This window comes from Manis javanica, chromosome 2 (assembly GCF_040802235.1).
Source record: "Manis javanica isolate MJ-LG chromosome 2, MJ_LKY, whole genome shotgun sequence".
Taxonomy (NCBI): domain Eukaryota; kingdom Metazoa; phylum Chordata; class Mammalia; order Pholidota; family Manidae; genus Manis; species Manis javanica.
Genome location: NC_133157.1, coordinates 90,466,692 through 90,476,729, shown reverse-complemented (window position 1 = coordinate 90,476,729; position 10,038 = coordinate 90,466,692). Strand labels below are relative to the sequence as shown.

The following is a 10,038-nucleotide window of genomic DNA, read 5'->3' as shown; positions in this document are numbered from 1 at the left end:
GCAGACACTCCCCTCTGGGGTACACGGAGCACAGCAGCTTCATGCTGGAGCACAACCTGCCACCTCCCTGCCCACAGGATGCCCACGCCCACAGTGTGACAGGAAAGGGGTGGTCCACGGGGTCAGCAGGGCTGGTGAGCCCTGGGAATCCACACCTGAAAACACGGCCATTCTCTGCAAGAATGACAGAGGACATGCACACTTGGCATCGTATAGAATACAAAGTAACCAGAAGTTATAGAAAGGAAATGTGCCTTGTATTTAACAAAATGTGGGTTATAATCACAGGCATACACTGATTCTTAGAACCAGCACAGAGTAAGTTCAGTGCTGACTGGCTCTTGGGACCCAAACTCTCTTGGTCCCTTCTGACCAAGGGGAGCATTTCAGCAAACAACTTCTAGGGCCTCAGGACTTGGCCAAGGGCTCTGGGATGCCCTGACACTGAACTCTTTCTCCTTGGAAGCCTCTGTCTTCACATCCTCCTCCTCTAGTGTCTTGTCTTCCACTGCTCAGGGGCCACCCTGCCGGGCTGCAGGCACATCCACATCCTCTGCACGCTGCCCACCTCCTGCCCTCGGCCCTGGGAGCTCCTGTTCCTCCTGCAGGGTCTGTGGGCTCCCTTTGCATCATCGGGCACCTTTCTGTGCAGCATTCTGCATCTTCCTGGGCCACGTCTCCCCTGATGACCACAAGGCAGGTCTTCCGTCTCCATCCTCCAGTGGTGACACTCAGGTCCGGAAGGCTGGATGATCTGTGCAGTCACAGCCACGGTGTACCTCCACAGATGCTGGGTCCCCGCAGCAGGAGAGGAGTTGGGGCAGTTGGAGACAAGTGGTATGCTTGCAACAGATCCCAGGAAACCTGAGGAGGATGGGGCAGAGTGGCCCTGGAGGAGGAGAGCCAGTGTGTGGCACTGTGGGGTGAGCACCAGGGTGGGCATCAGGTTCGATCTCTCTGGGAACCCACGTCCCACCTGGACCAGCTGTGCCCCCACTAGTGGAAGGTCATTCCCAGGGCACAACACTTCTGCACCGCGGTTTGCAATGGCTTGCAGAAGACAGGGCGATACTGGATTGGAGAGGGCTCTCAGGCAGGCAGCAGAGCCCCTGGGGTTCCAGGGGAATGCTGTTGGCCTGCTGGGAACTGGCTCACCTGGGTGCAGGTGGGCTCAGGTGGGCTGAGTGCACAGTAGTGCAACATCAGCAGTGTCCACAGCTGGGGTCTCCACACAGGTCCCACCCTCCACCCAGAGAAAGGCTTATCTGCTGGGTTTTCTCCCCCAAACACCAAGTATGGCCCCAGATTACCCATCAAGTTCCCATTCCCAATCCTTCCCACTCACCTCAAGCCATGGGACATTCGGGGCATTTCATTTGCTGTGGGATCCCCAGAGACATTTGTTTTCTGGCCCAAAGTTAACAGAGATACCAGGGCTGTGCTCCAAAAGCAGTAGGAGCCTGGGGATCCCAGACAGCTTTCTGCAAGCAAGCTTGGTGTTTTGCACCACTACTGTGTGACCAGCAATTGTCAGAACACCTCGGGCCATATTCACACACCAGGTCCTCAGATGGCTGACGTGATGTGCCTTCAAAACAAGAGCAGGCTGGGGCAATAGGACACGCCAAATGCAGAAGGAACCTAAAATTCTCTTCCCAGAAAGCGTGATGACCGTGGACAGACTGTGGGAAGGGGCCAGCTCAGGACTCTGGCAAGAGGCCCCATAGGCCCCCAGGGGCATTGGAGCTTCTGGATGAACAGGGAGATCTAAGGTGCTGTGCCCAGGGCAGCTTCTATCTCCCAGAGCCTGAGGAGGACATCTCTACCAGGTGGAGCAAGCCTGGAGGTGAGGGGCTTCCCTGGCAGGGGTCACAGCCATGTGTGTACAGGTGGGAAAGCCCCAGCCCCTGAGGATTCCTGGGGAAAGTAGCCACCTCCGGGCAAGCCATCTTCTGGAGGAAGGCTCTGCAGCCGCCTGAGGTCGGATGGAGCAGCAGCGCAGCCCGCGAGCACGGTGGTCCCAGCCAGAGCCGGAGAGGGAAGGAGTGGGCCCGGAGGAGGGCACAGGCACCCTGGGGCTCTGGAGGCTGTGTGCCTGTGCGGCCTCTGCCCCTCAAGAAAGACCATGCTCTCTCCTTACCCCTGGCTCTACAAGAGGCCTCGGTGTGAGCACCCTGGGGGCTTCAAGCTCAGGCCCGGTCTGCTAGTGTCATTCTGCATATCTGGGTCAGCTCGGCTGAGTCCAGGAGTCCTGTGAGCTCAGCTCTGGGGAAGCAAGTGAGAACCAGGTGGTGGGCACAGGCTGGGATGTGAGTTCTGGGAGTCCCGGGGCTCCTCTGGGACCCACCCTGTTGGTGTGGTTGTGGCCTGTGCAGGGACCAGATACAGGGCAGCTGGCCTGGTAGGCTGGGCAGTCGGCTCCTTCCCAGGATGGGGAGGCTGTGCTGGGGGTTGCAGGACAGGAAGGTAGAAGGACATTTCCACTCAGGCAGGCGGGGTTGGGGGTCCACTGGAAGAACCTCAGGGGCCCGTCTAGAGACAAGGAGGCTCAAGCAGGACAAACTGACATGGGGGGTTGGAGGGTCTGGAGCCAGAGCCCCCCAGAAGGAGGGGTGGGTTAGCCAGGGCACCTGCCACTCACCCTCAGTGGCCCTGGGCCTTTCCGCCACTCCTCGGAAAATGCAGAGGGGCAGGACATACATTAGAAAGTCCCTTCTTGTCCTTCCCACAGTGTTGTTCAATCGTACAGGGACATGTGTTTGAAGTGGCTCGTCCAGAACAATCACTTTGATAGAAGAAAACACAGAGGAAATCATCTGAAGTTATGACAGCGACTCACTAGCCACACTGGGGACCCCCGGGTGAGGCTCCTGCACCCTTCCATTGAGAGACCGGTCCCAGGTGCACCCACCATTCCCAGCACCCCCTCTGACCAGGGACCCCAGCCTCGGGTGCTCCATGTTATTATCCCACCCCCAGACCTGCTGAGCCACAAAGGAAAGGCACAGGGGTGCTTGGGGGCCTGGTCGAAGGACTCCTGCCCACCTGCCCCACCCCCAGGGTGTGATCCCAGGTTTCCCCAGGCTGACTGTCTATGTCCTATTAATGAGCACTTCAAGCATCATTTCTGTATATCTTATCTTATATGACAGGAAAACATACTGATAAATCTTTTCTCCTCTGTTCATCACAGGTTTTGACAACAGGAGTGTGAGCAAAGACAGAGAGACAGGAGCTCAAAGAGACATTGCTGCCTCCCCAGGTCTTGCATTACAGAAATTCTACCTTGAAATCATAGGTAAATCTGTCCTGAAATTAGTGTCTGTCTTACCATAGCTAAACGACAATACTGATTTTTAACAGTTGCCAACGTAGTCAACATTGATGGACTCTGCTGTACCCAGCATGAGCAGGATACTTCCATGTCCATGTTTCATAAGAACCGACTACAAAGGCCAACGGCTTAGACCCTGTTCTGTATCAAGACCCTTTCGTCATCAAGGATAGAATATTAAGTCTCTATAAACCTTTGAAATTCCATAGGAAACTTTAAAGTACATCCTGTTATTTTTAGTGAGATTCCTAACCATGTTTATGGATTCTTACAAGATGAACACCTGTAATACCCATGGGCATAGCCCTCTTGCACAGTAGTGGCATGCTGATGGTTGCTGAAAGTTTGTCTGCATGAGCAGTGTCTTGGGGGATCAACTTGCATCCTTTAATCTGCCACCTCTTTACACTCACCCTTTTAAAAATTCTCTCTTGCTCTCCCTCCCTCATTCTGTTCCCCTCCTCATAGTATTTTGCACTTCCCAATTTCACGCCAGTCTCATCCCTTGTACTTTATTTCAAATCACCATCATCATTCTTTTGGTAGTTTTCTAAATGGTCTCCTGGCCTTTATTCTTGACGGCTCTCCGGCATTTTTTCCCCACTCATCCCAAGCTAACTTTGTCTTCTTACTTAATAGACTATATTTTAGAACCATTTTAAATTTACAAAACAAGCAAGCAAATGCAGAATTTCCACATACTCTCCCCAAAATGCTTGCTGTCAATTACGTGTATTGGCTTTAATGAGTGTACTACAGTTTTATAATTAATGCAACAATATGGGAACATTCTTATTAACTGAAGTCTGTAGTTGACATCAAGGCTCCTTCTTTGTGTTGTACGGTTCTATGGGTTTTCACAAATGCCTGATGTTATGTGCTCACCGTTACAGTACTGGACAGGAGAGGGTTTTACTGCCCTAGGAGCTCCCAGTGCTTTCTTACTCAACCCCCGGCAACCACAATCTTGTCATATAGCTGGAATCAGATAGTATGTTGCCTTTTTAGACTGTTTGCCTTTATTTAGTGATATGCATATAAGGTGCTTCTATGTCTTTTAGTGGTATGAAAACTCATTTCCTTTTATCACTGAATAATATTCCTTTGTATGGATGTCTGACAGTTTGTTTATCCATTCACCTACTGAAGGACATCTTGGTTGCTGTTAGTTTTATATATTTTATTAATTTGAAATATTAAAAAATTTCTCCTAAGACTTCCTTTTTGACCCATGTGTTATTTAGAGCAATGCTGATGAACACTATCCAAATATTCTGGGATTTTTCTGGCTATCTTTCTGTTACCAGTTTCTAGTTTAATTCTACTGTGGTCTGAGAGCCTGCTTTGTATGATTTGTTTCTTCTTAAATTTGTTAAGGTGTATTTCATAATTCAGAATGTTGTCTGTTTTAGTGAATGTTCCCTATGAGCTTGAGAAGAATACCTATCTTCTGTTGTTGGCTTCTGTATTCTGAAAATGTTCAACAGATTGATTTGATTGATGGTGCTACTCAGATCAACTCTATCCTTACACATTTTCTGACTGCTAGATCTATCAATTACCGATGGAGGGTTCTTGAAGTCTCCAATTATCATGGTGGACTTGTCTATTTCTCCTTGAGATTCTGTCAGTTTTTGCCCCATGTATTTTGATACTTTGTGGTTAAGAGCACGCACAATAAGGAATGTCATGTCTTAAAGAATTGACCCCTCAACATCATTGTTGTTTTCCTTGCTCTGAAGTCTGCTTTGTCTGAGATTAGCACAGCTTTCTTTGCTTTGAACAAACCTATTAGATTGATTAACAATAAGAAAAAACACATATTTTATTTTGCTTTCATTTCTCCCTTTCCTTACACCTTCTCTTTCATTACGTCGACCCAAGATTCAGGCCTGTACCGCGTTCCTTCTCTCAGTGTTTGCTGCGCTCCCTGCACCTGTGGTTTGGTGTATGTTGCTAGTTTCAGAAAATTCTCAGCCATCACTGCCTCAGATATACCCTCTGCTCCTTCTGTCTTCTCCTTGCCTTGTTGCGGTCATGTGTATGTTACACCTTTTGTAATTGACCTTCAGTTCTTGGATATTCCATTCCCTTGTCCAAAACCCTTTTTTTCTTTGAATTTCAGTTTTGGAAAGTTATTGTTATTATCTCAGTACCACTGCTTCTTCATTGGTTGTGTCCAGTATATTGAAACAGGAAATCTTCCTTTGTGTGACAGTGCTTTTAATTTCTTGATTTCCTTTGGTTCTTCTTTATAGTTTCGAATTTTCTACCTGGGGTACTTACCTGTTCTTCCAGGTTGTCTACTTCTTCCATTAGGCTCCTTAAAATATTTATCATACCTTATAAATATCCCCTGTGATAATTCCACAATCTGTGTCAGAGATGAGTCTGGATCTTACATTTGCTTTATCCCCTCAGACCATTTGCCTCGCCTGTTCGTGCACACTACGATTATTCGTTGAAACCTGATAATGTATCAGTTAATAGGAACTGGGGTAAATAGGCCTTTACTGTGAAGTTTGAAGCCAGTCAGGCCAGTAGGTAGGCTGTGTTTAGTATTTCTGTAGATGAACATGACAGAGGATTCAGTTCCCTCTGGTTTCCTTGTTTGCTTCTGCTCTTGGGTGTGTGTGTCTAAGAGCTTAAATAGGGTCTGTGCCTTGCAGGTCTCTTGATTTTTATCCACTGTCATTATTGATTACATCTCAGGTTTTAGAGGGCCTGGGTTCCTGGGCTGTGACCTTAAAAAGCATTTTTTGGTCTTTGTTTTTCCACCTGTCTAGACAGGAAAGCTAATGTGAGCTGAAGTTGGATAAGTGTGCTTCCCTAGGTCAATAAAGCTCTGTCATAGTAGTTTTTCCTGGAGGACAGATCTTTGTTATGGAGAATCTCTGAATGCATTTCCAAATGGTAACTTTTGCCGGCCTCACCCTGCCCCTCCTCGCCCTGCCTGAAACAGGAGAGGGTTTTGCTCAGATCTTCACTTTGAGGATCTGTAAGTGCTTCTGGAGGTAAGATTCACAAAAGCATGGAGATCCCCACAAAGACTGAGCCTCCAGAATTTTTTATTTTTTATTTTAAAAGCATTCAATAAATTAGGAAACATACTTGTAATTCATATGCTGCAGGATTTATTATAAAGAATGCTGATAATTGCAATGGAAATTAGACATGAATAGGATATTCACCAAAAAGATGTCTCTAAATGTATTTTAAAAGTTCATTCTTGCCAATTAATTTTATTATGATAAGAAGACTTAACATGAGATCTATCCTCTTGACAGTTTTAACTGTGCAATATAGTGTTCTTAACTGTAGACACCTGTTGTACAGCAAACCACCAGACTCTATTCATCTTACAGAACTGAAACTTTACACCCATTGATTAGCAACTCCTGATTTCGCCCTCTACCCAGTGGCAGTAACTGACAAGGGACACTTAAATGGTAATTTCTGATGAATTGCTAAAGGCTGAGGGTTAGGTCAAGACTTAAGAATGTCAGAAGATATTCCTAGAAGTTCTAACTCTCTAGTCCATATTCAGCCTTCAGCAATTCATCAAAATTACCATTTGTGTTCCTATCAGTTACTGTCTCCAAGGATTCCTGTTCCTGTTCTAATTGTGTCATTTGCAGAGCACAGGTTTTTTCCATTTCAATGACCATTTCTTTATTTCATGGATCATGCCTTTAATGTCATATAGAAAAAGTTGTTAAAAATGCATAAATCTTCTAGGTTTTCTCTTATGTTATATTATAGAAGTTTTATAGTTTTGCTTTATCCATTGAGGTCTGTCATCCATTCTGTGGTAATTTTTGTGAAGGGTGCCAGTGTCTAGATTAATGTTCCTGCATGTGGATGTCCAGTTGTTCAAGCACCATTTGATGAAAGACTGTCTCTGCTCCATTGACTGCTTTTGTTCCTTTGTCAAAGATGACTTGACTATTAACTCTGTGTGTCTATTTCTGGGTACTTTATTTTGTGCCTTTCATCTATTTGTTCTTTCACCAGTACCACAGTGTCTGGATTACTGCGGCTTTATAGCAAGTCTTGAAGTGGGGTAGCATTAGTTCTCTGACTTTGTCGTGCTTCAGAGCTGTGCTGGTTGTTCTGGGTCTTCTGCCTCTCCACATGAACTTAGAATCAGTTTGTCAATATACACAAAACAACTTGCTAGAATTTTAATTGGGATTGCATTTAATCTATGTATTAAGTTGGGAAGAACTGACATCTTGACAATACTGAGTCCTCCTACCCACGAACATGGAACATCTCTCCATTATTTCATTCCTCTTTGATTTCTTTGTTCACAATTTTGTAGTTTTTCTCATCTAATTGTGTATATATTTCTTTAAATTTATAGCTAAGTACTTCATTCTGGGGGATGCTAATAAAAATGGTATTATGTTTTTAATTTCAAATTCTACTTGTTCATTGCTTATATACAGGAAAGCAACTGACTTTTGTATATTAACCTTGTACCTGCAACCTCACTATAATTATTTATTGTTCTAGGAGGTTTTTAGTCAATTCTCTTGAATTTTCTTCACAGAGAATCATGTTATCTGTGAACAGTTTTATTTCTTCCTTCCCAGTCTGTATAACTTTTATATCCATTTCTTGTCTAATTGCAGTAGCTAGGACTTCAGTATGATGCTGAAAAGGGGTGATGAGGGGGACATCCTTGCCTTGTTCTTGGTGTTAGTGGGAAAGCTTCTGCTTTCTCATCATTAAGTAAGATGTTTATGGTAGGATAGGATTTTTCTAAATATTCTTTATCAAGTGAAGGACTTCCCCTTTATTTTTAGTTTACTGAGCATTTTTATCATGAATTTGTATTGAAAATCTCAAATGCTTTTTCCGCATCTATTGATATGATCATGTGATTTTTTTCTTTAGCTTGATGTGATAGATTATATTAATTGATTTTTTAAAATGTTGAACCAGCCTTACATACTTGGGATAAATACCACATGGTTGTGGTGTATAATTCTTTCTATTCATTATTAGATTCAATTTGCTAACATTTTGTTAAGGATTTTTGTATCTATGTTCATAAGAGATATTGGTTTGTAGTTTTCCCATATCATCTTTATCTGCTTTTGATAGTAGAGTAATAGTGGCCTCATAGAGTGAGTTAGGAAGTATTCCTTCTGCCTCAGTCCTCTGAATGAGATTGTAGAGACTTGGTACAATTTCTTCTTTAAATGTTCAGTGGAATTCACCAAAGAGCCCATATGGGCCTGGTGTTTTCTGTTATAAAATTATTAATTATTAATTCAATTTATTTATTATAGGTTAATGCAGATTGACTATTTCTTCTTGTAAAAGTTTTGGCAGCTGTGTCTTCCAAGGAATTGGCCTTTTCATCTGGTTATCAAATATGTGGGCATAGAGTTGTTAATAACATGCCTTTATTATCCTTTTAATGTCCATAGAAGTTGTAGTGTTAACCCTTTATTAATTTCTGATATTAATAATTTGTGTCCTCTCTCTCTTTACCTTAGTTAGCTTGGTTGTAGGCTTATTAACTTTATCTATTTTAAGAACCAGCTTTGGAGGCCATTGATTTTCTCTGTTGATTTCCTGTTTTCAATCTCATTGATTCCTGCTCTCATTGTTGTTATACAATTCTTCTTACTTTGGATTGAATTTGCTCTTCTTTTTCTCAAAGTTTAGTTATTGATTTCAGATCTTTCTTCTTTCCCAATATATGCATGTTTTAGTCTATTCCTCTATATCCTGACGTTTAGAACAAATTTTGTTTCCTCTTTGCCATGCAAAAATGTCTGGGGTTAATATCCTATGTATCTTCACTATAGCAGAATCCCTTCAGGTCTCTGGAGAAGTTTGTCCAGGTTTGTCTGGGCTGCTGGGTGCATTTAATCAGTGACTGGCATCTCTAGCACACAGTAGGTGGGTCCACACAAATACCTCTGTGGGCAGCAAGTTCTCTGGCAGGAGCCAGGCCAGAGTTTCAGCAGGTATGCATGGGAATGAAGTGAACTGGCCTGCATCTTTAGGCAGTAAAGGTATGACTTACCTCTTTCGTGGGCCCTCGTTCACATGTGTGTGGGTTTATGGTGCCCAGTGTATGTACCCCAAGGACAATGACCAGTGGCTCTCTGCCTGGGCAGCATGTTGGAATCATGGAGGGATTGAGGCTGGTAGCTGGGCCCCACCCCAAGCACCCGGTTGAGTTGGCCTGGGCATGGGGTGACTGAAAGCTCCTCAGACAATGTGGACATGAGCTCAGGTTGAGACTGCTGTCCCAGACACACCCTGTCATAAATCCTTCATCCAGCCCTCTTGTCCCCAAACATAAATGAGTATTAACCCTTAAGAGGGGGAGTAAGGGGTTGATGTCAAGGCGAACCTCCAACCACACAGTCTCAAGCTGAATTCCTGGGTGCCCCCAGCTTCCAAGAAAAGGGTCTGCTTGCATCATCACCAGGGGTCTTTCTGGGTCAGGAATTCTAAGGAGTCCCAGGAAGATTAGACAATCTGAATGGAAAGAAGCAGGAAAGCCTTAGAAAATGCCCATCAGATTACATCTTTACGGAGGCTCAAGTCCAGGACTCAGGGGGCCTGTGGTCTGAGGGGGCCTCTTCCCCTCTGGTGCTTACAGAGATGGGTGGGCAGGGGACCACCTCAGAGCTGGATCCCAGGAGAGGAAATTTCAAAGATTCTGCTCTTGACTT

The 10,038-nt window shown here is 44.7% G+C and overlaps 1 long non-coding RNA gene across 1 annotated transcript; it reads right to left on the bottom strand.

Annotated features, from left to right (window-relative positions):
• Positions 1-260: 260 nt before the first annotated feature.
• LOC140847746 (uncharacterized) lies at positions 261-2,629 on the bottom strand. The gene is made up of 3 exons (XR_012127866.1): positions 2,141-2,629; positions 1,346-1,588; positions 261-864 (listed from the first exon to the last, which is right to left on the bottom strand). It is a non-coding gene; the product is annotated as an uncharacterized lncRNA (long non-coding RNA).
• Between the last annotated feature and the right edge of the window lie 7,409 nt (positions 2,630-10,038).